Source organism: Lissotriton vulgaris, chromosome 8 (genome assembly GCF_964263255.1).
Source record: "Lissotriton vulgaris chromosome 8, aLisVul1.2, whole genome shotgun sequence".
In the NCBI taxonomy this organism is placed as follows: Eukaryota; Metazoa; Chordata; class Amphibia; order Caudata; family Salamandridae; genus Lissotriton; species Lissotriton vulgaris.
Window position 1 is genome coordinate 834241889 of NC_141696.1, and position 16779 is coordinate 834258667.

A 16779-nucleotide genomic window follows, 5' to 3' on the forward strand; every position below is an offset into this window, starting at 1 on the left:
ATTAATCCTACGTCATTGAGGTTCGGGCGTGTCTGTGAAAAGGTGTGTTATTCTCATGACTGTGATTGGTTTGCGGAGCGGGTTAGTACAAAGGGGCTCGGTTTCACCGGTGATCGGTTTGCTGGCCTAGTGGCAGAGTCAGAACATGTTGCTGTGTTAACAGTCCCTCCTCGTGCAGCCGGTAAGCTGAAACTGTGTTTGTCTAAGTGAGCCTCCCTTTAATGTTGTAACAAACGTCCGTTTATAAACAAAAGTGGAGAGGAAATACCGCGCTAGTGCGCAATTTCTCTCTTTTATGTTTAAGGAAACCCTTTTACAATACACGGGGACCGAGTATTCCGGTGTAGTGGTTGATGTGTTTTGTGGGTGTAGTTGACTGCATGTGACAGGTTGTGCAAATTATTTACAGTGATGGCGCAATCTGGTTAGTTGTTATTGGGTACTCGGGAAAGTAGAGGTAGGCTGCTCTAGATGTGGACATTTAGGGCTTCATCTGCATTAAGCCCTGAGGGGATCTTAGAATTCAGTAAAATGATGTATCTGGATTCTAGGCGGCGTAGCGCAAGCTTGCGGTTGCCGCCCCTTACATTTCTTGGGATACTGTCTATGACAAAGTAAGTCAGACCTTTAGCATCTCCACCATGTATCTCGTGGATATGCCTTGCTACTGGGTAGGCTGGGTCCTTATTTGTGATCGCCCTAAGATGTTGCAAGATTCTAACATGCACTGGGTGGATCGTCGACCCTACATATTGTTTACCACAAACACATGTAAGCACGTATACGGCATATTCCGTTTTACATGTGTAGTGTTCTCTGATGGAGTAGGGTTGCTTACGGAAGGGAACAGTGATGCTTGTTGTATTTTTTCCATGACTGCAGGCCTTACATTTTGTGCATTTTTTAAAACCTTTTTGTGACTGAAGCCAGTTTTTCTGTTTTGGTATAGCCGGGGCATTGCGAACCAATTGCTGACGCATGGATCTTGCTTTTCTGAAGGACACTAAAGGTTTGTCACCCATTAAGTTCCCTATGGTTGTATAATTTCGGACCAACGGCCAGTGCCTTCTGAGTATTTTTCGAAGGTTGGCGTGGTGGCGATTAAAGCCTGTGATTAACCTGGGTGGTTGTCTTTCTTGTGCTTGGGCCCCAGACTCTGTCACCTCTGGGAATAGTAAGTCATGTCGGTTTTTCGTGCTGCACTTTAATTCCGCAGTCTTGCATGTTTTGTCAGTGTATCACCTCTGTTTTAATCTCGTGAAGAGATTAGTTTTCGCTTCTGATAACCCTTCACTGGTGCTGCAGTTGCGTGTCATCCTGAGACATTCTGCGTATGGGATGGACTGTTTGAGTGGTGTCGGGTGAAAGCTGTTAGCGTGGAGGATTGCATTGCCCGCAGTGGGCTTGCGATAAGTGCGTGTTTGTATTTTATCATTCTCTACAAACAGTTCTACATCCAGAAACTGTATGCTCTCCCTGCTTGCATTGCAGGTAAACTTGAGATTCAAAGAATTTTCATTTAGCTGTTCTGTAAAGCTTCTTGCACTCTCCACACTACTGTCCCACAAAATAAAGATGTCATCAATAAAACGTTTATAAACAACAACATTTTCGTTCATTGTCTCCTCATATAGTATCATAAGCACCTGCTCCTCCCACCAGCCCATATGCAGATTCGCATAGCTGGGGGAGAAGCAAGTACCCATCGCTGAACCTTGGATTTGTTTATAAAACAGTCTATCAAACATAAAAGTGTTGTTTGTGAGGCACCACTCAGTCATCTCCAGTAGCATTTTGGTGTGTTCATACTGGTTAATAGGTCTTTTTCCCAAGAAATGTTTTATGGCATTCCGACCGTCCTTGTGCCTAATGCTGGTATATAGAGCCTGGACATCTAATGTCAAGAATACATAGTTCTCTTTCCACTTGACATCATAGATCTTTTTCAGGAAGTCTCCTGTATCCTTTATATATGCTGGCAGTTTTTTAACTTCAGGTTGGAGAAAGTGATCAATGAACACACTTGTATTTTCGAATAGGCTCCCTATTGCCGAAATTATTGGTCTTCCAGGTGGCACTTTATCATTTTTATGTATCTTAGGGATTAGATACATTTGCGCTGTAACAGGATAGTCAGTTTTTAGAAATTCAAATTCATTTTTGCTAAGTAAGCCTTTTCCTCTCCATTTATACAGCTCATTATGGTATCTTTCTTGAATGCCTACCATAGGTTTCACACCAGTTATAGTTAGGAATTACCATTTAAAAAACCTATTAAATTCACTAAAAAGACCATAGGTTTCACATCAGTTATAGTTAGCTGGAAATTTTACTGACATAAAACCAATGAAATTCCACGTTATAGTTAGTTGGACTCACTATAACTTGCGCGCCTGCTATGCACTGCTGATGACATCACATATTACATCACTCATGACATGGTCAGTGACATCACTCATGACATCACTGATGACACCATCCAGTGAATGTGTGTCTTTATGAAAAATAAATATGTTTTATATTTGTATTTGTAAAGGACGATGGAATAATAAATGGTTAAATAAGTGTGTAAATGGATGTTTTTTTTTAAAAGAATTGATTGGTTAACTGCCTTATTAAGTGTATCTTAATGAATACATATATTAACGAGTAATTTTTAAATATTTAAATATATGTATCAGTGTTTCACTTTGTGTATAAGTGGCTGCATGGGTTGGTGACTGACTCACTGTTTGTACGTGTTTTGAAGACAGCATATGTGCAGGACTGTATGGGTGGATGAGTGTGTATATGTGTGTGTTAGTGAGTGAATGCCTGTCTCACTAGTGTCTTTATGAGTAACTACATATGTTTTAATCTTGTGTATATATATAAATGGTTAAATAAGTGTGTAAATGGATGTTTTTTTTTTTTAAAGAATTGATTGGTTAACTGCCTTATTAAGTGTATCTTAATGAATACATATATTAACGAGTAATTTTTAAATATTTAAATATATGTATCAGTGTTTCACTTTGTGTATAAGTGGCTGCATGGGTTGGTGACTGTCTCACTGTTTGCACGTGTTTTGAAGACAGCATATGTGCAGGACTGTATGGGTGGATGAGTGTGTATATGTGTGTGTTAGTGAGTGAATGCCTGTCTCACTAGTGTCTTTATGAGTAACTACATATGTTTTAATCTTGTATATATGAGCATTGATGTATATAAGTCAGTATATGTGAGAGTGAGAGATTGAAAGAGTTCCTGTTTAAATAAGTATGTGTTTCTATAAGTGATTGTTTAAGAGAGTAAGTATGTGTAAGTTTCCTTAGAAGTAATGTGCTAATGTATGTATAGCTGTATATGCAAATAAATGGATGTTCAATAGTTTATTTGCATGTGTGAGTATGTGTGTGAGTAACTTTTGTAAGACTGTCGGTGTGTAACAGGATGTATATGTGTATCACTATATATGATGAGTGAGAATATGTATGAGTGACTATATAGAACTGTTGGTGTGTGAGTGGATGTGTATATAGATGGTGGAATTACTAAATTGGTTATTGTAACTGGTATGGGTATCTCCATTTTTTTTTTAAATGTTAGTTTCTATTGTTTGAATATGTGTTTCAATGGTTACATTACACTGAAAGGAGGTCTATCAGTCTGTCACAAGGATGGTGTCATCAGTGATGTCATGAGTGATGTCACTGACCATGTCATGAGTGATGTAATATGTGACATCATCAGCAGTGCATTGCAGGCGCGCAAGTTATAGTGAGTCCAACTAACTATAACGTGGAATTTCATTGGTTTTATGTCAGTAAAATTTCCAGCTAACTATAACTGATGTGAAACCTATGGTTTTTTTAGTGAATTTAATAGGTTTTTTAAATGCTAATTCCTAACTATAACTGGTGTGAAACCTATGGTTTTTTCAGTGAATTTCATTGGTTTTTTAAATGCTAATTCCTAACTATAACTGGTGTGAAATCTATGTTTTTTTCAGTGAATTTCAAACGTTTTTTAAATTCTAATTCCTAACTATAAGTCTCACTTTATAAATAAGACTGTTAGCACTCTAGTTGTTCTTTAGAACACTCTGGTACATTCTGTCATTGGGCTACAGTTGGGCTACATCTCGCTGATATTTGGGCTACATTTGGATTTTTTGGTCTCTGGTGGCCATCTTTGGGCTACATTGGGCTACATTTGGGCTACATTTTGGCGTATATATAGCCCAATGTAGCACAATATATATTTTTTCAAAGGTAATTTTCGTAAAAACCACTTAAGAATAGGGCTACCAGTCCCTACATTTTTTCCCAATTTTTTTTTTTATTTTTTGCTTTGGAGCGCCCCCGAAAAGCGTACTTTTATAAAGCGCCCGGGGCGCGCTCCGGGGAGCGTCCCGTAAGCGCCAATATCGCGAACGAAAACATGATCGTGACGTATCGCGTAGCCGCGTCCGCGTGATACGCACGGCGTAAGCGCACCAAGTACTCGAGCGAATACGATCGCGCAATGTAAACATCCGATGCGCTTACGCTACGCGACCCGCAGCGCGCCCCCGGGCGCGCCCGGGGGCGTGTAGCGTAAGCGTGTCGGGTCATGTGACCTGAAAATAACACTTTTCATTGGTTCATAACAGTTTTGGCTTCATAATGATGAATCCCCTGGTCTTGTGACCTGAAAATAACACTTCTCATTGGTTCAGGACAGCTTTTTTTCCAAATGACGAAAGACCCCACCTTTTTTCCTTATTCTGACTTTGTCCTTCGACTGAGGAAGACCTGTTTGTACATCTCTGTACCTTTTTGATCTTAATAATGGCTTCAGCAGCAGCTGGTGCATCTGCCCCACCACCACCACCAACAGGACCAGCTCCAGATTATATTGGTGGTCAAGAAGAGGAGGAGGAGGAAGAGGAAGAGGAGGAGGGGAGGAGAAGATGGCTGCCTGAAGAAAATACCCCACACAAACCCAAGCCACACATTGTATGGGAGTTTTTTTCAATCCCAGAGGGCAAGAAAAAAGTGAATGCGGCCAAGGTAACTTGCCTAATCTGCAATGAAGAACTCTCACGGGGCAACCCAAACAAAAAATATTCATTTGGTAACTATACCATGATTCGTCATATGACCCGAAAGCACCCAAACAACTTTTCTCTTGCAGAGCTCAGGGAACTGGCCAGTAACCTCCCCCAGTCGTCAAGGACCACCTCCCAAAGAAACCAACCCACTTCATCGGGCCCAGAAACATCAGAGATGATGCCTTGTATTCAGCCAAGATTTGCTGATTTTAAAATCACTTGTTCTGCATGTGGCAAGCTTATCGCCTATGGTGAAAAAAGCGTAAAGCTCATTTGGGTTTTTTGTTTTTTTGCTCCAGTTGAGCCAGTTTCAATTCCCTTTTTTTGTTTCTCCCCCTAAAAAAATACAAAAAAAATATAAAACTGTTTTGAAAAGCCAAAAAAAGTACAAAATGTTCAAAAAACACAAAAATATATAAAACAACAAAAAGAAGAAAAAAAAAAGTTCTTTTTAGAACTACCTCCAATTTCTAAATAAAGGCTTCATTTTTTAAAAACTGTCATCTTTTTTCCTCATAGTACGCTCCCCGGGCCGCTCCCCGGTGCGCGTACCGGGCGCTTCCCCCGCGCAAAACGAAAAAAAAAAATATTTTAAATGCCCCGGGGGGCCCTTTTATAGCCCCCACATCAAACCTAGGGGGTCAAGGGGGGTCTACTCTGCCCCCTTATGGTCATTTCCCTCTTTGTTTTGGCCACCTCTCGTGTCTCGATCCTACTGAGACACAAGATGGCGGCCGCTCCGGACTGTTTCGAATGTTTACAGACACCCGAGAGCCAATCAGCTTTCTGCGCGCACCGGTGCACGTACCGGAGCGCGGCTATAGATATATATATTTTTTTGAACCTTAATTACTCAAAATCCACTGGAGCACATATCTTGAGACATAGCAAAGGCACATCGGGCTACCAGTCCCTATAATTTTGCCAAGTTTGGTGGAAATCCATTCAGCCGTTCAGGCTAAAAGTCAAATCGACCGCCCTATGGAAATTAACATGGGGAAAACGCGTTTTGGGACCCCCCTTTTATCTCGGCCCCGCTTGACGAATCCCCCCCAAACTTTCAGGGAAGGACCGGAACGCCGCGAGGCCATTTTGAGGAAATTTTGAGGCAGATTCGTCAACCGGCGCCAAAGTTATTCCAAATAGAATTTTGAGATTTAACATTGAAAAAAATCCTAACTATAACTACCTACTGGCGACCGCCAGTAGGTAATATATATATATATATATATATATATATATATATATATATATATATATATATATGTATATTTATATATTTATATATATTCACAGAAAAAACCATAGGTTTTACACACGTTATAGTTAGGAAGTAGCATTTAAAAAACCTATGAAATTCACTGAAAAAACCATAGGTTTGACACATGTTATAGTTAGCTGGAAATTTTACTGACATAAAACCAATGAAATTCCACGTTATAGTTAGTTGGACTCACTATAACTTGCGCGTGCAATGCACTGCTGATGACGTCACATATTACCTCACTCATGACATGGTCAGTGACATCACTGATGACACCATCCTTGTGACCTAGTGACAGACCTTCTTTCACTGTAATGTAACCCTTGAAACACATATTCAAAAATAGAAACTGAAGTTTAAAAAAAAATGCAGATACCCATATCAGTTACAACAAGTAATTCAGTGAATTTCATAGGTTTTTTAAATGCTACTTCCTAACTATAACGTGTGTAAAACCTATGGTTTTTTCTGTGAATTTCATTGGTTTTTAAAATGCTAATTCAGAAAAATGTCGTGTATGCAACCTATACTTTTGGCAATAAAGTTCTGGCAATATTTTTTTCGAAAACAAGCCGTTTTCTTCACTGTTCAAGTTGCATAGAGACTCCTTGTAAAGCAATACAGAATTCGAAAGTCTGTACCTTGCCTTTTTTTAAACACATTAAAATGTGTCTGTAAATAAAAATAGCCTTACTAAACTTTCGTGCGCGACCCGGTGTGCGCACTCTCGGCAACAGTTGTCAATAAAATGGATATCGCATTTCCAGGCTTTCGTGCGCGACCGAGTGCGCGCACAGGCCTATATATTTCGTGAAAACCTTGCGATTTGAACTTATTGAATTTCTTCATACACCCCTCAAAGAACTTATAGTACGTCAAAGAGACTGTACCTAGACTTCTTTTTTATTCTTATGAAACTTTTCAGTAAATGGAGCCAAATGTCTTTTTAAACTTTCGTGCGTTACCGGATGTACACACCTTGGTATTTTTTTTAGAAATATAAAACGTTTCATACTTTAACAATTGTGTGCTTAAATCCAGCTCAGAAGATATACAAAATCAGGATGGTAGTTGGTTCAACCCGGACCGTTTATTAGAGGTAGATCGTCCGACTCCACCGGAAGACACTCCTAATAAAAAAGACATATATATAAAATGCGGACTAGCCGCTGTATCGTGCTAGCAAACTATAACATATAAATCGTTAGAAAAAACAAAAGGAATCGAGCAAAATCAGTAGGCCACTGATGAGATCTTTTTTTGACCTCGCTAAAATAGAAAAATTAGGAACAACCCCTCATGAGAAATATGAAACTAGTGAGAGAAACCGAGCTCGACGCCATGATGGCTGCAAGACAGCTCGGCTCCGCCGCCCACCCCACCCAAAATAACGACAAATATTATAAAGATACACAACACACCAGCAAAGTAACAGGGTAAAACGTTTTATTAAATAACTATTTACATGGCAGCCTACTGCAACATGAAAACAACACTTTCAATTGGTTCTTAATAGTTTCAATTCTGGAATTTACACGCAGCACTCCACCCACTTCCCTCACTATCTTTTCTACTCTCAAGAGACAACAACGTCCTACATCTTTCGGAAGACTTTGGTGAAATGGCTACCGTATCTCATTCATCTTCCGAATCTGACCAAAATGAACGACTACCTTTAATAAGAAAAAATAAATCTTTCCTCTGGCAATTTTTCACTTATCCTGAAGATCAAACGAAACTGAATGCACCAAAAGTAACCTGCACGATATGTGACTTGGTTCTCTCAAGAAGAAATCCAGCAAAAAAATATTTCTTTTCCATACCTACCATGGTGCGGCATGTCAAACAAGTGCACCCTCTGCAATTTGCAGAGGCAACGACAAGAGCCCTGGCCACGCTATTACCATTAGAGGTGGCCAGCACATCTTCTGATTGACGACCTGTATCTCCATGGAGTGCAGAGATGGACTTCAGATATTTAACTATATATGGTCTATAACCTATGGTTTTTTCAGTGATTTTCTTTGGTTTTTTAATAGCAAATATCAAAACCTTTTTTGTGGAAAATGACTAAAATTAGGTATACATAAGCGGCGTTCATTTATGTTCACCACAGCCATTGTTATAAGTAAAGTGAAAGTCGCGAAACAGTGGCCACGCCATCTAGTCCCTTTTAGGCCCCATCATGCACGTAAGTAACAGCCATTTTCTGTGTCATGGCCTCTCTGCCCACTGCCAATAGCCTATGATTGTTCGAAATTGCTTCTCTTTGGGTCATTCTCTGTTCACAAATAAGCATAAAGTCGCAATACTCTAGTTTTTGCAGATAGTGAAGGATAGGTAGTGCACACTTTTGTCCCCTTTGTAACCCGTCATGCCTATCTCTGCCCCGTTTGTTGGTAGTTGGTTCAACCCGGACCGTTTATTAGAGGTAGATCGTCCGACTCCACCGGAGGACCCCCCTAATAAAAAGGACATATATATAAAATGCGGACTATCCGCTGTATCGTGCTAGCAAACTATAACATATAAATCGTTAGAAAAAACATGAAACTAGAGAGAGGAACCGAGCTCGACGCCATGATGGCTGCAAGACAGCTCGGCTCCGCCACCCACCCCGCCCAAAATAACGACAAACACTATGCAAATATTATAAATATATACAACACACCAGCAAAGTAACAGGATAAAACGTTTTATTAAATAACTATTTACATGGAACCTACTGCAACATGAAAACAACACTTCTAATTGCTTCTTAGTAGTTTCAATTCTGAAATTGAACACCCAGTACATCCAGAGGTCATGTCCGACAAGTTGTGTGGGGGGATGCCTTGCTAATGCCGCCACCCCCACCACCTTCTGTAGGAAGGACTCTGGATATCCTTGGTCCCTGAGAGGCTTCGATGTCCCTGCCTTGCACAAATGTCATAAGTTCTGGATGTTGAGAGCCATACTTCAGGGTCCGACAAGTTGTGTGGGGGGATGCCTTGCTAATGCCGCCACCCCCACCACCTTCTGTAGGAAGGACTCTCGATATACTTGGTCCCTGAGAGGCTTCGATGTCCCTGCCTTGCACAAATGTCATAAGTTCTGAATGTTGAGTGCCATACTTCAGGGTCCAAGAAACGCGGACTCGGAGGGGGCGCTTGGCTCCTGCCCCCTCCCCAAGTCTTGTTCCCCTGGTATGGCCTAAGATCGCCCCTGACATAGGCGGCCGGCTCCCGGGGTCAGGCGGAACTTCTTGCCTTTTGATGCCTCTTCCATTCTGGACCTTGTCCCACAATCCGTTTGACCTGAAGACACGTCCTGCGGTGCCATGGTCCAACCATCACATTTACACCGTCTCACCCGCCATCCGGCTGAATTGCACCCACTCTTCCGATACAGCGACAGGCGGCTGCCACGGAGCTCAGGAAATGGCGGTCGGCTCCACAGACTTGGGCCTGGCCTGCAAGGATGGCTCTGGGCAACCCTGGAACTCGGACGCTTGACTGCTAGGGCATGAGCCCCATTCCCAAAAGCGTCCCGTCAGCCTTGAAGATTCTACAAGAGTCACCGAGGCCCCCGACTCCTGCAGACTTCCGGTGGGGAGCGACTGCCATGATTGCTTGCGGAATGGCCACGACGTAGCCACTGGGTGCTCTCATGCTGACGCCAGCTTCAGTCTGAAACATCCAGAAACACTGTAGACTACCAATTCGATCAGTTCCGGTGGAGCCCCAACGACGTATCACGTTCTTGCGTAATCCGTCATATGACGCGCCGCGTTAGCGCACCCGGAAGTGCTCCGGTGAGCGAGGCGCGAAGCGCAGCTTCCCGGAAGCAATGCGGAGCGCGTAACGTAAGCAATTACATTTCAGTTGGTTCTCCCTCACAATATTTTCAATGTCACATAAAAGTCACCCATCACCCACTGCCATCTCTGGCTGTTTCCATGGTAACACCTCATTCTGCACCTGGCTGAAGGCACAGGTCAAAAGTTCATATCTCAACGTTCTACAGCAAAGTAACAACACTGTTTTCCCTCCAGAAACACCTGCCAATCCACAGCTCTGTTACATGTCTTTTTTTTCACACCCAATAGTACTTTTCGTTTAACATAAACATTAACATGCAACGTACTGTTCAATCTCCACTTCTTACAATCAACCAATCATTTTTATTTTTTAAACCACACCCAGCCTCTTCCTTTTTCTTTATTTAGAATTTCAACTTCTAACTAACATTCCACTTCCAGAACCGATCGGAGGACGACTACAAATCCCTTGAAAATGAAGGTCTGGCTAATAGGACACAGTTATATTCACTGGAGTGAAAAATATGCAGTAAGCAGACGAATTTGCAACCTCAGCTTACCAAATGTACACATAACATGGATTTCCAAAAGAGGATTGAAATGTCACCAATTAATTCCATTGGTGAAAACTTTTATGCATCTCCCAGAACCAGACCTTATAATTGTGCACTGTGGTGGGAACGATCTAGGCACAATCACTGGGGTAGGTCTGGAAATGCTTCTAAAAGACACCTTTCGACAATTGATGACACTTTTTCCTCGATCTGCCTTGGTATATTCCAATATATGCCAAAGACAGAAATGGAATTGGTCCAATCACCATTGTGCACAATTTGAGAAAGCAAGGAGACATGTAAATAAATCTGTTTCTGCGTTCCTCAGAGATTATAGCATGGGTTCTATTTACCACAACAACTTGCGTTACCACATGCAAGACGTCTATAGGAGAGACGGTGTTCATTTCACGAATGAGGGAAACAGAATCTTCCTCTGCAACATCAGGCTCTGCATCGGTACTTACTTATAAATGCAGAAAACACTCAATTAACACAATGGCTCTTTTCAGAGCCACCTTATATCTAAGCACTCAAACTTCTGATTTATCTCCATTTTCACACTCTTGTAAAAAGGTGTGCGCGACCGAGTGCGCGCACCACGCAACTTTAAAAAAAATATATATATATATATTTTCGCCTTTAAGGGCCTTACTGCACACCCTGAGAAAACCTACGCAGCAAAACAATCTCTACCTTCTCCCCTTTCCATATTCCAACGCTTTGAAATCAACAATATATTTACTCGCAATGACAAAATGGCGGTCAACACTTCCTGATTTCCTTCGAATCGAACGTTAACAGACGTCACGCAACAAAATTCCGCTCGCGCGCGCAGTCGTTTGGGTGCGCGCACATGTGCGCGCGTATAGATATATAATTGACTTTAACTTTAATTTCCTCAGCAACTACTGAACGGATTTACACCATTCCAAAAAAAGCGTAATCTGCGAGCCGGACTGTACAGTTTTGCCAAATTTCTTATAAATCCATTCACCCGTTCGACCTGTAGCCGAGTCTAAAGATCCTATGGAAAATAACATGGAGAAAACACGTTTTGGGACCCCCCTTTTATCTCAGCCCCCACTTGACCAATCCCCCCCAAACTTTTAGGGAAGGAGCGCAGCGGACCGAGCCATCTTCTTTGAGAAATTCGCTAAGATTCTTCAACCAGGGCCAAAGTTATTCCAAATAGAATGTTGAGGATTTCCTATGGAAACTAGGTCCTAACTATAACTACCTACTGGCGACCGCCAGTAGGTAATATATATATATATATATATATATATATATATATATATATATATATATATATATATATATATATATATATATATATATATATATATATATATCCACTCAACCAGGATGCCCTGAAGAAAACGCCACACCAAGGAGAGGTTTACTCCATTTCCTTGTAGGCTGCAGCAACATCAGCTCTCAATATCCCAATTGCATGACATTGTCAAGCGTGTTTCGGAAAGCACTGTTTCCTTGTTCACTGGCATAAATGAAGTCACGGCTGCCATTTGGGGAACACATAATAAAGGTTTACACAAAGCCTTGCTTCAGTGGGCGTGTGCCGCATTGCCTCTTGGTCTTTGAAATCCCGTTATATTCCACAGTTGGTGCTGACGTATTTACAAAGTCTCTTACCCTGTGGGTTGCTTGGGAATAGGAAAACACTGCCATTGCTGCAATACTGTAGTCCCACAATAATGCGCTCTACGCCCTCACAGCTCACCGGGTTTAATTTCAATGGTTTTTTAATAGCAAATATCAAAAGCTGTCAAATGTGAAGTACGTGATAGGTAAAAACATTTTCGTATTTATGCACGCTGATGTACTTTGAACGCTGCCCCCCCCCCCCTCGCTTTTCTCTTAGCAGTACTCTCTCTTTGCACATAGTGAAGGGTAGTTAACGCAGGCCTTTGCCCCCGTTCTAATCCGTCGTGTCTGCTTCTCTCTCCATTTGATTGATTGTTATCCAAGCATTTACTGTTTTAGAATTGGTTCTCTTTGGTTCATTCTCTATTTACAAACAAGCACAGAGTCGCAATACTCTGTTTAGTCTTTGCAGATAGTGAAAAATCGTTTTAAAAAACAAAAGGAATCGAGCAAAATCAGTAGGCCACTAATGGGATCTCTTTTTGACCTAGCTACAATAGAAACATTAAAAACAACCCCTCATGAGAAATACGAAACTAGTGAGATGAACTGAGCTCCACACGATGATGGCTGCAAGACAGCTCGGCTCCGCCACCCACCCCACCCAAAATAATGACAAACCCTATGCAAATATTATAAATATATACAACACACCAGCAAAGTAACAAGGTAAAACATTTTATTAAATAACTATTTACATAACTATTTTATACTTTTAGTTGCCCGATCCGGCTAGCCCAATCGATCGAGCATGAGACTCATGCACTCTGATCTCCTTTGCCTCAGTCAAGCATCAATAGTAAAATTTTAATACATGAGTGTTCGTTCATGGTTTTGGTCCCTGAGTTGCTTCGATTTCACTGCCTTGCACAAATGGCATAAGTCCTGGATGTTGGGTGCCATACTTCAGAGTTCTGAGCAGCGCTTGTAACACTGTCTAAACCTTATTTGCACCTGCTGCAGCTTTACTATTCTCAAAGTAAGTGGGGGCCGTTTGTGGACCTGACTGCATTTGAAAACAATGTGATACGGTACCTCCCTAAACCGCTTGACGGAGGCCCCCGAGGGGCGGTGTCATGGCACGGACTCAGAGAAGACGCTTGGCTCCGACCCCCTCCCCAAGTCTTATAGCCCTGGTGTAGCCTGAGATCGCACCCGACATAGGCGGCCGGCTCCCGGGGTCATGCTGTCTTTGACGTTTTGTAGCCTTTCGAATTCTATCCTTAGACGGCATTGTCTAATTGCCAAATAATCTGCAGTTGAATCTGTAGTGAAATATAATAAAAAATGTTATTAACCACTATTACCAAACAGTAAATCAATAACAGTAAGAACTAGATTCGACAATGCTATAAAAAAAAAAGTATGCACAAGGGTGCAGGGGGTATCACTTTGACACCCTCTGACACCCTCAAAACAGGCACAGGTCTGCCTTTCACATGACATAGGTGTGCGAGCACACATGTGCATGCACACCGGAATCGGTATTTTACCATGAAGTTTGATTTCATGCTAAAATACCAATTCGTTAAGGTCTTTGGGACTCAGAAGACTCCCCCCTACATAACAAATTAACAGAATCGGTAAAATTACAGATTCGGTATTTTACCGAACAAATAATTTTTCTGATTCTATAAATGTAGATTTACCTACACGTGGCCTTGGATTTAAGCCCCTACATACCGATTTGCCATTTAACGATCGGAAACGGCCGAAAACGGCCGTAACCGGTCGGTAAATTGCCTGAAACGACCACCTACATCTGGCCCTAAGTGTGCGTGCATTTGATTTCAAACAAAGTTTTAAAACATTTTATGTAAAACAATAATACACCTAGTGCCAGATGTAGGTAAATCACATTTACCGATTTTGAAATACCGAATATTACCGAATTTTACTGATTCGGTATTTCTAAATCGGTAAATGGGATGTAAGTACCAACATCTGATTTATTACTGATTCCTTAAAAATTCGGTATTTACCGATTCGGTAAATACCGAATCGGTATTTGCTATTGAATCCTAATGGCCTTGAAGCCCATAGGATTCAATTCAAATACCGATTCAGTATTTACCGAATCGGTAAATACCGAATTTGTCAAGGGTGCAGGGGGTATCACTTTGACACCATCTAGCACCCCCAAAACGGGCATGTGTGCAATGTGGCACACAGACATGCCCTAAGGACACATTGCAGGAGTCACATCATTTTACCATCAAAAACAATTTCACCTTTTGGTGACTCTTCCATTCTGAACATTGTCCCACAATCCGTTTGACCTGAAACGATTACACAAATAAAACATTTGTGACTTTTAAATTTCCGGAGAAGTATAAATCACCAATACCTTAAGAAACATGGAAGTGGTGAAAAAAGCCAAGCTTGACGTTACGGCAGCCACGAGGTAGCTAGGCTCCGCCACCCCCCCACTGCTCCAAGCATGTCTGCCCCACCGCCCGCCACGCCCATTAATGGTAACATGAAATAGATACAAATCAGCAGATACCTACGCCCATTCCGGAATCTCCCAAAGTGCAACAGGGCCACGGTAACGCCCATCCGGAAGATGAGGCCTCGACACGTGCAGGGCAGCCGTGGGGTGGATGGCCCGAAATGTACTGGTCTCCCGATTCCCTTCTTCTGCCGCCTTGCAGGCCACGGGGGGGATGTCTTGCCTCTGCCTCCGACCCCCCCCTCTTATTGCCTGGTCCGGACATCACGAATATCAACGCCAGGTGTCGGCATGGGGTGCGCTGGGAGGGAGAGGCGGCGCGAACGAGCCTCTCCCACCCCCCCAGGTGGGGGCCCCTCAGCTGCACCCCCAACGCTCCACTCACCCAACAAAAGGGTCGTCGCATAAGGTGGACCAGGAGAGGAGCCGAGGCCGACGGTATCTTCTTCTTTTTTCAATAATGACTGGGACCACACTGGGGGGGGGGATGTCTTGCACATGCCACCAACCCCCCCCCCTCCCCCTCCCCTCGTATCTCCTGGTCTGGCCCCGGCTTGATATGAGCTCCCCGTTTGGTCCTGAAGCGGCGCCCTGCAGGCCACGGGGGGGGATGTCTTGCCTCTGCCTCCGACCCCCCCCCTCTTATCGCCTGGTCCGGACATCACTGATATCAACGCCAGGTGTCGGCGTGGGGTGCGCTGGGAGGGAGAGGCGGCGCGAACAAACCTCTCCCACCCCCACAGGTAAGGGCCCCTGAGCTGCACCCCCAACGCTCCACTCACCCAACAAAAAGGTTCCTCCACTCTTGCGATGCAGCGGCGCTGCACTCACCCGACCAAAGGTCTCGTCCACTATTGCGAGGCAATGATGCTCCGCTCACCCAGAGGGGGTCTCATCCACTGTTGCGGTGCAACGACGCTTCTAGTTTCCTGCGACCAGAAACGTTCTCAACTTTGAAGATTCTATAAGAGCCACGGGGGCCCCCGACCCCCGATGGGGAATGACTGCCATGATCACCCACGGAACGACCACGACGTAGCCGCGGAACTTCGGCGCGCTCATGCCGGCGCCGGCCTCAGTCTTGAAATCACCAAAATCCTGCAAGACTACCAACTTGATCAGTTCCGGTGGGACACCAGTATGACCCGGTAGGAGAGATTGTTTCCTCCCACCCCACTTTCACTGATGGTTCATTTCACCAGTCCCCTCTGCTACCCTTCAACGAAAACTTTTGGACTGCCGAAAGAGGTCCCGGTCCAACCACGAGTTGCTGGAGACATTTTGACTATACTTAGACCTTCCTGACCTCACCCAAAATGGCGCCGGTACAAATGAAACTCTCAACTCCTTGTTGTGCCCCGATTGCTCAGCCTTGATATCATGAGATATGTATGCAGTTTTTAGCACATGAATTGATATGGGATAAGACTGATTATATGTTCGGACAATGAATTGATCCAGGATGGGTATTGATTATACGTTCGAACAATGAATTGACATGGGACGGGTACTGATTACACGTTCGAACAATGAATTGATATTACCTTCTAATGCATCATTGATTACTGTATTTATTATTGAAGGTTCGAATTGTCGACATTTTTGGTACTTGCTCACAATGAATTATCGATATGATTTTGTTGCACTTGTCGCACTTTTTACTATGAAATCAACGACCACTTACTCTGTTATGTTTTCCACAAATAAATACCCCCCTCCCCATTTTCAGTTCCAGCCTGCTCCGTGGCCGGCCCACGGGGTTGTAAGCCCGTATTTGGGCACCAACATTTTTATTAAAGGTTTTTGAAAAAGCAAACGTAGTTGTAACGCGTAGATTGGTAAGTTTGGAAGAAATGGCCACTGTTTCCGATTTTTATTTTTTATTTTTTTAAAGCAGGTGAAATGAAGCAGCTCAATTAGTTAAGGGTTAAAAAGTATAGTACGCAGAAACATTGAAAATATGAATGG

The 16779-nt window shown here is 42.8% G+C and overlaps 1 protein-coding gene across 1 annotated transcript in view; it reads left to right on the forward strand.

Moving 5' to 3' along the window:
• The window catches only part of LOC147698070 (sodium/hydrogen exchanger 2-like), an 866654-nt gene that overhangs the window by 709161 nt on the left and 140714 nt on the right, over positions 1-16779 (forward strand). The window lies entirely within an intron of this gene.